General features: G+C 50.1%; 1 protein-coding gene and 1 pseudogene across 3 annotated transcripts in view; one reads left to right on the top strand and one right to left on the bottom strand.

Moving 5' to 3' along the window:
- LOC110123714 (transcription initiation factor TFIID subunit 9-like) overlaps window positions 1-8,290 on the bottom strand; it is a 106,977-nt pseudogene extending 98,687 nt beyond the window's left edge.
- DAAM2 (dishevelled associated activator of morphogenesis 2) overlaps window positions 1-14,944 on the top strand; it is a 127,497-nt gene that overhangs the window by 41,471 nt on the left and 71,082 nt on the right. The gene's annotated exons all lie outside the window — the stretch shown is intronic.

Genomic DNA, 14,944 nt, shown 5'->3' with positions numbered 1-14,944 from the left:
CCATCCCCTCTGCCTGAAGATTGATAACTCCCCCCCACTTTTATAAAGTCTCCCACCCCCCTTCCCCTGGTTTCAGGGAGATGAAGTTCTCTTCCCTCTGCCAGCCAGACCTACCGCTGATGTAGCACTTAGCAGGTTGCTTGAAAACCACTCTTCTGCTTGGCTCTCGTAAACCAGGAGCTTCCAGAAGGCAAGGATTCCAATAGCTTCCACTGGGCTTTCCTAGTCCCAGTGACAGGTTCTAGTCCATAGTAGGTAGGTCTCGGTTACACATTGGCCAAATGACAAGTAAAGGGAACCTGTGCTTTTTGCGGTTTTTTTTTTTGCAAATAGGTTCACCAGTACCATCTTTCTAGATTCCATATATTTGTGTTAATACAGTATTTGTTTTTCTCTTTCTGACTTACTTGACTCTGTATAATAGGCTTCAGATGCAAGCAGGCAGGAGTGGTTTGTGTTTGGGCCATCTCCCCAGGACCCAACTCCACGGTGGTGTCTGAACAGAGCATGCTGATCAGCCCCCTGCTCCCCCATATCCCTTCCATGCCAGGGACTGAGAGCTGGGCTGATGGGCGTGCAGGGAGCCCAGGGCTGGTGTAGGTGGCAGCACTGTGCTGTCCTTCTCTAGGGACCAAGGTGTGAGAACATGCGGCTCTTCCTTGCCATCGTCCCCAGCGGCCTGTGATTCCAGCAGCACTTGGGGAAAACCACACAGTTTGTGCCTGTGACGGACACCTGTGTTGGAGGCTGAGGAGACAACTTACTGGGTACCAGTTAGAGAGTTCTAGTGGGTCAAGCTTTCCATGCTTATCAAGAGAAACCTGGGCAATGTCAACTTGCATGAAGGCCAGGGGGATCAGAGGAGAGCATTGGTTGCTGAGAGTCAGGAGTGAGTTTGTTTACGCTCCAGCATTTTCAGACCCATTTGCTGAGTGCCTCCCACGTGTGTCCATCACTGTTCTAAGCTCTGAGGGAGCAACCTGACCATGTCCCTGCCTTCGGGGAGGCTTACTTTCTACTGAAAGTCCCGGAAGACCAAGAGGATGGGAGCTGAGGCCGGTGCCCCCCTCCAAGGCTATTCTGAGCTGGCCTCTTGGTGAGGGGTATCCTTTCTCCATTCATTAGTCCCTGCATCCTTCCCCAAGATGTTGCCTGCTAGAAGCACCTTGGTATCACTCTTGCAGATTCTCAACCCTCCCTCCTTGCCCAGGGCATGTTCGAGACCCCTCCCCTAGACTCCCACCATGCCCTGCACAACTCTGCCCCCTCCCCAACCTGCTTACCTGTGGACCTTTTTTCCCTGACCAACCGAGAGCCTTTTTGGTAACCAGGTCTATGCTTTTTTGGTTTGTTTTTTAAAAAATATTTGTGTATTTGGCCGCACTGAGTCTTTGTTGCAGTATGTTGTTGTTTGGTCGCTAAGTTGTGTCCACTTCTTGGAAATCCCATAAACTGCAGCACGCCAGGCTTCCCTGTCCTTCACCATTTCCCGAGAGCTTGCTCAAACTCATGTCCATTGAGTTGGTAATGCCATCCTACCATCTCATTCTCTGTCGCCCCCTTCTCTTCTTGCCTTCAATCTCTCCCAGCATCAGGGTCTTTTCCAGTGAGTTGGCTCTTGGCATCAGGTGGCCAAAGTATTGGAGCTTCGGCTTCAGCCTCAGTCCTTCCAATGCAGCATGCTGGGTCTTTTAGTTGCAGCCTGGGCCTATAGGGTCTAGTTTCCTGACCAAGGATTGAAGCCAGGCCCCCCCTGCACTGGGGGTGCAGAGTCTTACCCTGGACCACCAGGGAAGTCCCCAGGTCTGTCTTCTATTCATGACCACACCCCTGCAGCATGCTGTGCCTGGCACGGAGTGGGGCTTCCACATGTGACTGTGGAATTAATGACCCATGGGGCAAACACTTGGTTTCATTTGTCCATCTTCCCCATCCATGCTCAGCTTGCACATCTGTTCTTCTCTCTTTCCGGGTGAGCCTTGGAGCGGGGTGAACTCTTGGGGAAGCTGCCAGAAAGTTGGAAAACTGGGGGAAATGGGAGAAGACTCTGGCTGGAGTCAGCTCTTCTGAGCGTACTCTCTGGGATTTGGCCACTTGGGGCTCATCTCCCTTTGAACACACTCCCTCCCCCAGTCCGGGAAGGCGGGTAGGGTTCAGGGCCGACAGAGCTGAGCCGTGAACGTGGACCCTCCTTGCTGAGGCCTGTGTCTCCCTCCTTGTGGGTGGGGATGAGGCAGTGCTGAGGGACAGACCTGCCCCAATGGGCCTCCGGTTCAGTCCAGCTGGGCCTGCTGGAGAGCAGGCCGCCTGGGAACGGCTGGGAAGTCAGGCCCGGCCTTGGGCCCACTTCCCCCAAGGCCAGGATGTGGCGTGGGACCCAGGCAGGCGGAGGTTCCCACCACTTGGCTCCTGCACCCGAAACGCTCCAAGCCCAGGCGGTGTCTCCCAGCAGGAGGGGGTGGGGGCAGACTCCAGCTGCCTGGGTCAGGACCCAGCATCAGGACCAGGGCAGCTCCATAGGCGCCCACCTCTGACATCTCTCCACCACCTGGACAGCTGCCAGTGGCCCTGCAGTCCAGCCTTGCCTTGCCACAGGGGAAGAGATTTGGGGATTAACCATTGCAGGCCCTGCCTGAGCCAGGCTGAGACTGGTCCTCCCAGATTAGCTGGCATCCGTCCACCATGTACCAAGGACCGGGGAGGACGTATTTGCAAATGTCATCTCATTTCATCCTCATGTCAGTCCCATTTTCCTGATGAGTAGACTGAGGTGTGTGGAGTTACATAATCTGCTTATGCTGGTGGTGGTGCTCAGCAGTGTCCAACTCTGCGATCCCATGGACTGTAGCCCGCCAGGCTCCTCTGTCCACGGGATTTCCCAGGTAAGAATACCAGAGTGGGTTGCTATTTCCTACTCCAGGGGATCTTCCCAACCCAGGGATTGAACCTGTGTCTCTTGCGCCTCCTACATTGGCAGGTGGATTCTTTACCACTGTGCCACCTGGGAAGCCCCTGTAATCTGCTTAAGGTTATACAATTAGTAAGAAAAGTTCCTGTATTCATCCTTTGTTACAGGGTCTGCTATGTGCTAGGCAGTAATTCTGGGCCCTGTGGATACACAATGGATGATGGACAAAAAAATGATGGACAAACAGGGAGAGATAGAAAATAATATATATAGCATCTTGTATGGTGATGAGTCTATGTGGAAGATAGGAGGAGGGGAAAGGGAGTGGATGGTGTTGGAAGAGTTTTTTTTTTTTAATTTTAAACTTTTATTATTTCTATTGTTGCATATTCATCGTTGACTATATTTGTTGCATTTAAATTTTTTTCATTTAAAAATATTTTTATTTTATATTGGACTATAGTTGATTTACAATGTTGTATTAGTTTCAGATGTACAGAGAAGTGATTCAGTTACACATATACGTATATCTATTCTTTTTCAGATTCTTTTCCCATATAGGTTATTATAGAATATTGAGTAGAGTTCTTGTGCTAGGCAGTAGGTCCTTGTTGATAATATTTATTATCTATACTAGTGTGTATATATTAATCCCAAACTCCTAATTTATTCCCTCCCCACCTTTCTTCTTGGAAACCTTAAGTTTGTTTTCTATGTAAGTCTTTCTGTTTTGTAGATCAGTTCATTTGTATCATTTTTTAAGATTCCACATTTAAGTGGTATCATATGATATTTGCCTTTCTCTGACTTACTTCACTTAGTATGATGATCTCTTGGTCTATCCATGGTGCTGCAAATGCATTATTTCATTCGTTTTTTATGGCCGAGTAATATTCCATTGTGTGTTTATATGTCACATCTCTTTATCCGTTCCTCTGTTGATGGACATTAGGTCGCTTCCATGTCTTGGCTATGGTCAGTAGTCCTGCTGTGAACATTGGGGCGCATGTATCTTTTCGAATTTATGGCTTTCTGCAGATATATGCCCAGGAGTGGGATTGCTGGATTGTATGATGGTTCTAGTTTTAGTTTTTTAAGGGACTTCCATACTGTTCTCCACAGTGGCTATACCAGTTTATATTTCCACGAGCAGTGTGGAGGGTTCCCTTTTTGCACTGGAAGAAGGGTTATTTTAAGTAATCTCATTGAAAAGGTGAGTAGTTACTGCTACTTACACAGTATTTGCTGGGAGCCAGGCATGACCCTGATCGCCATGTACAAGACCACTAACCCACTAACTTAATCCCTGCAGCTACCTTCGGAGGCAAATTACTATTATTTACATTTTCAGAAGGGGACAGAGAGGTAGAGGGAGGCAAAGTAACTTGCCAAAGACGACACAGCCGATCAGTGGTGCTGGGATCTGCACTCATGCAACCTGAGTTCTGGCTCGTTACCACTATGCTGTCCTCCTAGGGCTTCGCAGACAGTAAGTGGGTGGGCAGAAGAGTGGGCCTGCAGGACCCCATTACAGGGCAGGCAGGTGCTAAGGGGGTAAGTGTCCTGGTGCCCCCTCCTCTGTGGCCCTTTTGAGGGGGAGGAAAGGGCAGAGCAATAGGCAGATTCTTTAGAATTAAATGACTGAGAAGGGAGGGCTTGAGTATGTTTGCAGAAAATAATAGAGGGTAAACACTCCAGATGCAGCTCTCTCTCCCCCCGCTCCCAGTTCTCTCCTCTCCTGGTCCCTCCAGGCTCCTTCAGCTCCAACTCAGATCTGAAGTAAGTAGGACTGTTTCTTGCTCTTGTTCTAACCTGCCCTCCCTCCATATCAGTCTGGGAAGAACTTAGTTATGATGGTGAAGGCAGCTAATATTTATTGAAGACTTCTTGAAATGGCTGGGGAACATGTGTACGTTACAACTCACATGTGCAAGAAAAATAATTACTTGCTGGAATTGATCACTTGCAATAAAAAAAATCTTAGCCTGGTCAATAAAGGTCTCTTCGTCTTTTCTGTGATGTGAAACAGAGACTTATGGTCCAGTGAGGTCAGGATTCAGTCTTCCAGGGCCCCCCTCCTTAGTGATCTGCTCGCTGGGAAGCTCCAGTTTTCTCAAGGCCGCAGGTTCCCTGCTGATACGCACTGACACGTGTTCTGTGTTCCCTCTGCGTCTAGGATCCTGGTGCTTGTCAACTCAAAAAAGATGCACAGCTCGAGAGTTATGAATTCGGTTTTATTTGGGGCAAAATGAGGACTGCAGCCCAGGAAACAGCACCTCAGATAGCTCCGAGAGACCACTCCAAAGAGGCAGTGGGGCAAGGTCAACGTATAAGATTTTGGTGAAGGGGGAGTTCAGTACAGTCAAGTGCTTACTTTACAGAAGGTTTTCTGCTAGTCATGAGGAGCTGATGTTACCACGAAGGGATTTCGTGCTTTTCTAGTTATGAAAAGATGCAGAGATTGGGATCATGCAGTCAGTTCCTGAAGATATCTGCCTAACTAAACAACTGTTGCACCAGCTTCCGTGGACCCGAGCGCCTCCCTGCACCCTGCACTCTCTCCGGGGGTGTTGAAGGTGAACAGCTGCAGCGGACAGGGTTCAGTCTCTGCGGCGGCACATGGCAGATGCCCATGTTGTTGTTCAGTTGCTGGCAACTGTTCTTGGCAAGTGCCAGTTTGTAGTCGATGTCCTGAAATCCGCTGAAGGGGCCAGGTCTGCTCTTGTCCCTGGGGCTTTTAAAGGGTTCCCTGGCACCTGTTGCTGAAGCCATGGCTTCTTTGGGTCCCCCACTCTCCCAGACACCCACCTTCCCCTGGAGGGCTCGAGTGTCCAGCTGCTGTGGGTGTGAAGGCCCATTCTTGTGCAGGTCCGAGGACAGCCCCTGGTCCTTCCCAACCTGCCCCTGGCAGAACCCGGTTCTGAGCCCAGCAGAAGGTGGGGCTTCTCCAAGGGGCTTGGTATATCCCCTGGGTGTGCAGTCCCTCAGGTATGGAAGTGAAATCCTGGTCATTTACTTCCTCCCCCTCCTACTCCTAGAAAGCTTCTCTATCGCCTCCTCCTGTCCAGAGTAAACAACATTGCCTCTCAGTGACTGTTCCCTGCTCAGCTGGCCTTTTTGTTGCGGGGGGGTGGGGGGTGGGGGGTGCAGTTTATAAATCTTCTCTGACCAGAGAAAAGGCCATGGCTTAGCTCTCATATTAATAGAAGGATATAGGAGGGACTTCCTTGATGATCCAGTGATTAAGACTCCTGGCTCCCAATGCAGGGGGCAAGGTTCGATCCCTGGTTTAGGGACACTGCGCTGCTGCATGAAGTGGCCCCAAATCAACAAACCCACAAGAACAATCAGAAGGGTACAGGAGAAAAGGGAAAAAAAAATTAAACATCTGGATTTCCCAGAGGCGAAATATATTGGAAAATATTTTCCTCCTAAAATACTCTGTTATACAGACCTGCAATATTATTCCTGAATTTGTCAGTTACTCCTCGTGACAACCCTGTGGGGTGTGTCCTGTCGTGATAAAGTGAGGCTTTGGAGGAAGCAAGCTTTCCCAAGGTCTTAGAGTGGGTTACTGGCAGAGCCAAGTTTAGAAGCTCAAATTCTGGATTCTCGGCTCCATTCTATTCCTAGGGCCTTTGCTTCTCAGAAAGGAGTCTTGCGGTCAAAGTTCGTTAGCCCTCAGTAAAAATAAAATGTTGCCCCTTGAATAACATATAATCCTCCCCAGAGAAAGGGGGATTGGCTTCAAGTTGACTCAGCTAGGGGTGAATATCAGGGCAAACCTCTCATGTCATAGAAAATCTCACTCCATGTTAGCAAGGGCTGTCTTCAGATTCTTTCCTGTTCCTAGGGATATAAAAACTTTCATCCTTCTTGTTTTTTCTTTTCTTTCTTTCTTTTTTTTTTTTGCTGTGTTCTGTTGGGTGTGGGATCTTAGTTCCCCGACCAGGGATCAAACCTGTGCCCCCTGCATTGGAAGCAATGATTTTCACTACCTGTTGGGATGATGACTTTGCTTGACAGAAAGTGTGATGTGACAGTCTCCTTCTCACTCAGCTTCCCTAGCTAAAGAGGCCTTTGACTCACAGCTGTAGCTGCTTTGTGCAGAGCCTGGTACAGCCCTGACTCAGCTCACAAGTCAGCTGAAGCCCTGCCCTTTTCCATCTGCCAGTAGCTGTTTTCCGGCTCTGAAGACCGCGGTGCAACATTTAAAAATTCAGCTCTGGCCCCTGGTTGCACTGGTGTTGAATAGGCCGAGGCGGGTATCTGAGCACCACCTAAAAATAGCCAGGGGAAATAACCTTTTGCTTTATATATTTAGCTTTTATGACATAATGAAGTTATTGGTATTGTAACATTTTTTCCCTTTGACCACATGCACATGGATTCATTTTCCCAGAAGTCCCAATACCCGGGACATTCTGAGATGCAGGGACAAGGAAGGGAAGGGAGCGAAGTCAGTGAGACGTGGTTAAGATGATCTGAAATGGCAGGAGCCAAGCCAGTGCACAGGCTCAGTTGAAGACTTACTACTTCTCTTCATTGCCTCCTCCAGGAAGCCTCCCTGGTATCCTCTAGGTCAACAACCAGACTGTAGCAGATGCCTCTCTCCACTCACATCACAGTGCCTCACCTGTGTCCATCCCATATTGTGCTAGACTAGCTATTTGCATACCTGGCTCTCCCACTGGACTGTCATCATTAGGTACCTTATTCAGCTCTTATCTCTCGTGCCTGGTTCATCCAAGCAGGTTAATAGATGTCGGTTAAGATGGTCTTTAAGGTGCCAGATACAGAGGCTGAGTGAGTTACTGAAGATGACATGCACTGAGGCTCAGACATGTTTCTAAAGTCCACAGGATGGAAAGCAACATGGAACCACGAAGGACGTTATACAGGTGTGGTTTCTTTGGTGTGATTTTTGTGTGTAAGCAAAGAGGATGCTGTCTCACTCTTTGCCTGGGAGGTCTTTTCTGATGCCAAAAAAGAGGATTGAAGAGCATGAGCATGAGCTTGAAGATCATGTCAAAGGGACACTGTTACCTCCTTTCAACTGTGAGCTCCCACCTAGTGCTCTTTTCCTTAGGCTGTAGGAGGGCAGGGACTGGAGTCCGGGCTACCCAGCACGTGCCTAGTCAGAGGGTCACCAGGTCACCAGCTCACTGTACGACAGGTCAATAAATCAAGAGATGATTTTGGGGGGCAAGGAATAGAGGTTTTATTCAGAAAGCCAGAAGATTGAGAAGATGATGGACTAGTGTCCCAAAGAGCCATCTTACCTGAGTTAGAATTCAGGCTTCTTTTATACCCCAAGAGCAGAGGGTGTGTCTGGTCGTTGCGAACCTGGTGCAGTAATCCTTCGTTCTTGCAGCTGTCCATGTAGGTCTGATCACAGTATTCCTATAAATATCCAACATGAATTAGATATTTATTGATAATTGTTTTCGGTTCTACTTTTTATCTCTATATAAATGGGAAAGTATTATACCTTTAAAGGTCAGAGCCTTGAGAATGGGCTGTTATGTATATTTCAGGCTGTAGGCAACATTCTTTTACAAATGTACATAGTTAACATAACTAAACTCCGGCAACAGCGCACAAGGGTTAGAGCTAAAGAAACAGATCCAATATGGGGTCAGGTTTGTTCTCTGTTACAAGAGCAGATGCTGAATAAACATTTGTGGACTGAATGGATGGGTGGATGGATGCATACGTGGAGGAAGAAGCTCTTACAATCAAGTGAAGTTCATCCAGGGAAGACTTCAGGGAGATGAGTTTTGAGTCTAGTTATGAAAGAGGGAAGGACATGGATTGGCAGATGTGGCAGGGAGGACTTTGTGGTTGGGTGAGGGGATGCAGGCCATTGGTACCGGTTGGCTTGGATACTTCTAACCAGATGCTGACTCCGGATGCCCATCTCTTAGAGGAGTGGAAGACTTGGGGGGCTCTGGGAAGCCATACAAAGACACAAGCCTAGAGAGAGGGTTTTTCCCTTTTTACTGTGCTTCTTTTCCTCCAGCACTTGGAACTGAACACATTGCTAAAATTCCTTGAGTCCCTAGGGCAGGGGTGGGGGTGCAGTTGCGGGGGGGGGGGGGTCAGTTCTAACAAATGAGTCTGGACAGAGGCATGTGGAGTGTGGCCCAGAGAGATGGGGAGGGGAGGGGGAGAGCATTGAGGACTTGGAGAGGAGGGAGTTCTATTTTGGGCAGCTCTGACGCCCAGCCTCTCTCCCAGCCAGGTCTGCAGCAGACCCCCACCCTCTGCACAGTCTGCCTGTCCCTTCCGTGCCCCGGCTTCTGCTCCATTTCTGGCTCCCCTCTTGCATCCTTTCAGACTTGGCTGTTTCTCTCTTTGGTGTTCTGCCTCTTGGTATTCTCGCTTGCCTCCCAAAACCTCCTCCCAGTCTTTTCAAAGAAGCCATCCCTGAAAAACATCATCATCTACAAATAATAATCAACATCGACAACTTATCTTCCATCCTACTAAGTGCCAGGCGCCACACCAGGTGCTCCATGCGTACTGGTTCAGCTCACAAGAAACACATGCGGTCGTTGTTCCGTTGTGATGGCTGTTTGAAGAAACCAAGCCCCAGAGAGGTTGCGTGAACCCCAGGCGAGGCCATTGTAATGCTGGTGCCAAAGATCTCCCCAGCTGAGAAACCTGTGCCCTTCTCTTCTCACAGCTGCCCAGCCCTCCCTCTGAATCAGAAACTCTGGGACTGGCGCCCATTGAGCTGCATTTAACAATCCCTCCAGGAGATTCCAGAACCACTGGTTTAGCTGATCTGGCTCCAACCTGGCTGATCAACCTCCAGGTCTACCCAAGATTTGGAGAAAGCTGATTCATTCACTGCTATTACTCATCCTTAGGATTCTGGTGACTGGCTCCAGGCAGAGGGCTAGATGCCCAAGCTTCCCCAGACCTTGTTTCCCTGGTTGAGAAATAGGAGCAACCCCCACCCTTGGAGGGGAGCATCTCTCTGGCTTCTCATTTCCAGGAGAGGATCTCCCCAAGAGTGGTTACTCAACACAGCACCTTAGCATCACCCAGAGAACTTTTATAAATATCAGATATTAAAGCCACTCATGCCCTGATCCCACCCCCAGAGATGCTGGCCTGATCCGAGGAGGGAGCCAGGCTTTAATGGATGTAGGGGTGGAGAACCTTGGCCTCTCCCTCCCCATCACTTCCCCAGGGGAAGAGGCGAGGCATCTTTGACCTGTGACTCTGGGAGGTAACGAGCTGGGCTGGCCAACACTCCTCCCTTCTCTGGGTTCTGCTGTCTGCAGGGTGGGCGCATCTGGCCAACTCTGGGTGGTGAGGTTGGAAACCTCCTCCTATGGAAGGGTCCACGGTCACCCTCCTCTGCCAAGGATTGGACACGTCAGCTGGCCTCACTCATGGGTGAAATATCAGGAAGTCCATTTGTCTAAAGAGACAGCCGCACACTCCCACAGTTTTATCAGGAGCGTGGCTGATACTGTGACCTCCATCTGTTTGCTCCATGTATCTCTTTCTCAACTGGCCCTTACTTGAGCCAGAAGAGGAAAGTTTCATAGATGGACCCTGCAAAACCCCAACACCATAGGCTGGACAGGGTTAGTGTTGAATTTCATGAACACGCCAGCTAGTTTAGTTAGTGGTCAGTAAAGGGTCAGTGCATTTGAATCAAAACGCAGCCCACTGTGGTCACCATTACACCTCTCCAGGGAGAACTGAAACCTCCCAGCCTCAAACCTCCACCACCAGTTAACTCCTTAGTCCTCACTTAAGTCAGTGAATGTCGGTGGCTCTGGGTGGGGTATCAGAGGATCCCTCTGTAGCTGTCTGTTGTTGTTGTTGTTTAGTCGCTTTAGTTGTATCTGACTCTATACGACCCCATGGTCTGTAGCCCACCGGGCTCCTCTGTCCGTGGGATTTCCCAGGCACGGGTACTCTCGTAGGTGGCCATTTCCTTCTCCAGGGGCTCTTCCTGACCCAAGGATTGAACCTGTGTCAAGAGGATTGAACCTCTTGACCCAAGATGCTTTACCACCCAGCCACCAGGACAGCCCTCTGTATTCTATTTAGAGTTGGCTCTACCTTTTTAAAACAAGTTCGCAGTTGACACTGATGCTGCTGGCCTAGAGACATAGTTTTGAGATTAGCTGAGCTGAGTGAAAGCAAAAGGCAGATGAGCGCGGATGAGGTCCAGTGTTTGGTGAGCTTGGCTGCAAGTTAGAATCACCAGGAAAGATTTACACCTCGCCCCGCCCCCTCCCACCCAGAGCCCTGTAGGGTAAATGACTGATCCCGTTTTCCTGGGACTCAGAACTTCCCAGGGATGTGGGACTTTCAGGATTAAAACTGAGATAGTCCCGAGCAAAGGAGGATGAGCTGCTCACCCCAGTGGCTCCCCGGCACCAGCCCAGAGATTCTGTTTTAATTGGTTCTGGTTGGGATTCACACATAAATATTTTCAGAATGCCCTGTGATTCCACTGTGCAGCCAGGGATGAGAACTTGGGGGATTTGAGCACTGCTCTGGAAAGAAGGGTGAATTGTGAAAAAAAAAAAAAAAAAAAAGAATCACATCTCTTTACAGATGTGAAAGAGAAGGGAAGGGGATGAAGAGTCTGTGAAACCACCTGCATCCCAATCCCTTGAAGAACTTGTTAAAATGCAGGTTTAGGTTTACCCAGATCTGCTGATTGAGAAACTCTGAGAGCAGGGCCCTGGGATCTGCATTGTTGAGAAGCCCCTTAGGGTGGGATCCACTGTCCTTGTGATTCTTCTGTAGCGAGTGGGAAAACCAAGAGCTAAATTGAGGGAAGAGACCTGGAAACCCAGTGTGTGCTCCAGGTGGGTAGGCTGTTGACGACTTTGGGCCTGAGGCCAAGAGGAGCAGTGAGTGAGGTGCAGGTCCAGGGAAAAGGGGTCAGCCTCTGCCTGGGCTGGAGGTCAGCCAAACTGGTAAGAAAGGATGGAGGCTTGGAAAAAATTCTTTCAAGCTGTGAGCACGAGGTGAGGTCAGCGCTGCTGGCCAGACGGGCAGGACCCACGGCCTCCCATCCCCGCCCTGCCCTGTGTCTGAGTCCATGGGCCCTTTGATCTCCCATATGGACCTATGAAGGAAGCATTTCCAAGTGGAAATTGACTGGTCATGGAGACTGATTGGATAATTATAACTAAAGGAGGGAACATCGTGCGTTTGTGTGTGTGTGTGTACACACATGCTTGGTGGCCTTTTGGACAGCCCGTCAGAACCTGCCTCTCATCCCAGCTCAGTCAGTTACGTGCGTGTGACCTTGGGCAGGTCACCAGACTTCTCTCGGCCTCAGATGTGAAAGCGAAGGGAAGGGGATGAAGAGTTTCCTAGTCTAAACTCAGGAGGCTGATACCCACTTCTCGGAGATTGATGTGGTCAAGAAATGAGATAATACGTGTAAAGGCCTGGCATGTGGCACTTCTCAAGACAGAGGAAGTTAAGGATGAGTCTCTGGATTGAACCTCGGGACCATGGCGTCCCTCACAGAGGAAGGCTGAAGTGGGCTACGGGCCGGAGGAGTGAAGATGGTTTGAGAGGAAGTTGGTGGGAATGGTGCCAGCGTTTCAGAGCAGACCTGTGGGTCATTGGAAATAAGGAGTTGGAGATGGTGGGAGATGATGCTTCGGGAGCGACCACTGGCTGAATGCGTCTGAAATGAGATGGTAGGTTTGCTTGGAGGGAGAAGGGATGAGGGAGAAGTACAGAGACCGGAGGTGTGACCCTTGGCCGAGCCGTAGCACACCAGCTTCGGGACCAGCTCTGCTGGGTGCAGGGCTCCCAAGAGACCGTGCGATGCTGGTCCCAAACTCAAGGATGTCGCTGCCCACTGAGAGTGATGTTATTCAGGCAGCGGCAGCGGCAACTCTGATGTCTGACGAGAGACACAGGATGCTAAGGAGGGGCGCCTCACCACACCTGTGGGCAAGGGCGCAGGCTGCCAGGTGGGTGGCCGGGAGGAGGGGGAGGGTCCAGGAGGGGTGCTCCAGGCAGGGGGACCAGCTGTTTGAAATCAAGGAGATGAGAGAAAGTGGAGTGTGGGGAAAGCTGGGTTGGAAGTCACATTGTTCTGAAACACCATGGAGAGGAAACTGGGAAGACAGCCTCTGGTGGGGGGCGGGGAGACAGGCTGGATAGAAGTGACGCTGATGTGCAGAAGTGCAGTTTCCAGGCGAGGTGGACGCTGAGGAGGGAGGCGAGGGGCACGTGAGGGGCCCTTGGGTGAATAAAGTTCCTTCAGTGGAGAGAATCTGGGCACAGCTTACAGGGGTGTCTGGGTCAAAGGAATGTGACTCAGGGATAGGGGAGTTGATGCAGAGACTGGTCTTAAAGCTATGGAGAGGATGGTCTGGGTTCCAAAAGGGAAACCCCAGCTTCTAGAGCCTGAGGTCTCCCAGCCAAGGTCTCACTTCCCTTGGAGGAAGCATCCCATTCTAGAAGCACAGGGGAGAAAAATATCTTACGCCTTTTACATACGAGATGTCTTCGGTTTTCTGGAAGGGAGCGAGGGCAGCAGAAACAAACAGGAATGAAAATGTCCAGCATTTCGTCTGGGAATGCCAAGACCTCATTTAGCCACGCAGGTCTATCAAGGCGCACGCTTTTGCCTCTTGCTAAGTGCCACTTGAGACACCTCTTGATGGTGTCTGGCCAAGGTCTGGATGCCTTTGACCTCCAGTGAACTCTTAAGGAGAGAAATGGTTGAAGGACCTGAGTTCACTGGGTTTGCTGTGAAGATTTTATTTCTGGGATTAATAACTTCCTCCTCTCTCTATTCCCTACCCACACTCCCTGCTGTCAGATGGCTTTCATTCATGGCACACGTGGCGTTATGTCATGTTCCTGGGGCACTCAGTATAGACGGTGGAAAAGCTCATTGGCATAAAAAAGATAAATGAATTCAAGACGTCAAATAACAGGAAGGGCCGCAGAGTAATGTATGATGCAGCATCCTATAAAGAGGGTAGAGAGCAAGGGCTCTGAGTTTGTTTGGAAGAATTCAGATAGCTGAGGATGGTTAAGAAGGCTGCTTGGAGAAGGTGGGACCTGCACAGGGAAGGGAGAGGAGGGAGGAAGCAGAGGTAGGCGTGTGGGCTGGGGGACAAATGTTGCAAATCCAAATGTAGAACAAGCAGAACCAATTTTCTTTTTAAACTCTAGTTCAAAGCTAACACATTTTTCTTGCTTTTAATATTTATCCAATTGCAGAAGGACCCACAATCTTTGTGTCTGAGTAAAGTCATCACATTGATGATAGATCCTGTAACTGATGGGGTCAAGAATTCAGGAAATACACACTGCAGTGTATCTAATCCATCCGCTCCCATCAAATTCCTGCTGTGTGTGCAGAAACAGCCCGGGTCAGGGGAGTTGGAGATAGAGCGGAAGTGTCCGTGCCCTCCAGGAATTTTAATCCCTTGAGCAATGGTGTGTTTAGGGAGGAGTGACCGGGGAGCATGTGGCCGGAGGGGTGAGGTGGGATGGGGAGGAGAGAGCAGGGTAGGGAGCAACCCAGCAGTTCCTGCGTTGCCCCATCAAGGCCGTTAGGGCCAGGAAGCCACCCCAGATTAAAGTAACTTGCCTCCGTTCTGTCCTGACCATTCAGGGACTGTGGGTAACATTTTTGGAAACACGCAGGGAGTGGCTGGCTGGGCTGCTCTTCCTGGGAAAGGCTGCCCGAACTGGCTTCCTTGGAAGATGGGCAGGACCAGCTGCAAGATTCATGGGCCCTAGTGCAAAATGGAGAGGCAAGGCTGCTTGTTCAGAAATTACTGAAGATTTCAGGACGGCAGCGGCAGAGCCTTAAACCAAGCCAGCGGCTCTTGTGAGAGTGCCTGGCGCTCATCCTCAAGAAGCTGGCCCTGAAGATGGGTAGCCTGGATCTTTCTGTGGCTCGGCGTGGGCGGTAAGATGATGGGGCCCGATTGTTGCCTGCGGCCGGGGCACAGGGCTTCTCTGTGCCAGTGCTCATTTCTTCCCTGGGCGTCGGGGTGGGTGATGGGGAAG

The sequence above is a fragment of the Odocoileus virginianus genome, chromosome 27 (assembly GCF_023699985.2).
Source record: "Odocoileus virginianus isolate 20LAN1187 ecotype Illinois chromosome 27, Ovbor_1.2, whole genome shotgun sequence".
NCBI classification, from domain to species: domain Eukaryota; kingdom Metazoa; phylum Chordata; class Mammalia; order Artiodactyla; family Cervidae; genus Odocoileus; species Odocoileus virginianus.
This window is presented reverse-complemented; position numbering and strand designations above follow the sequence as displayed.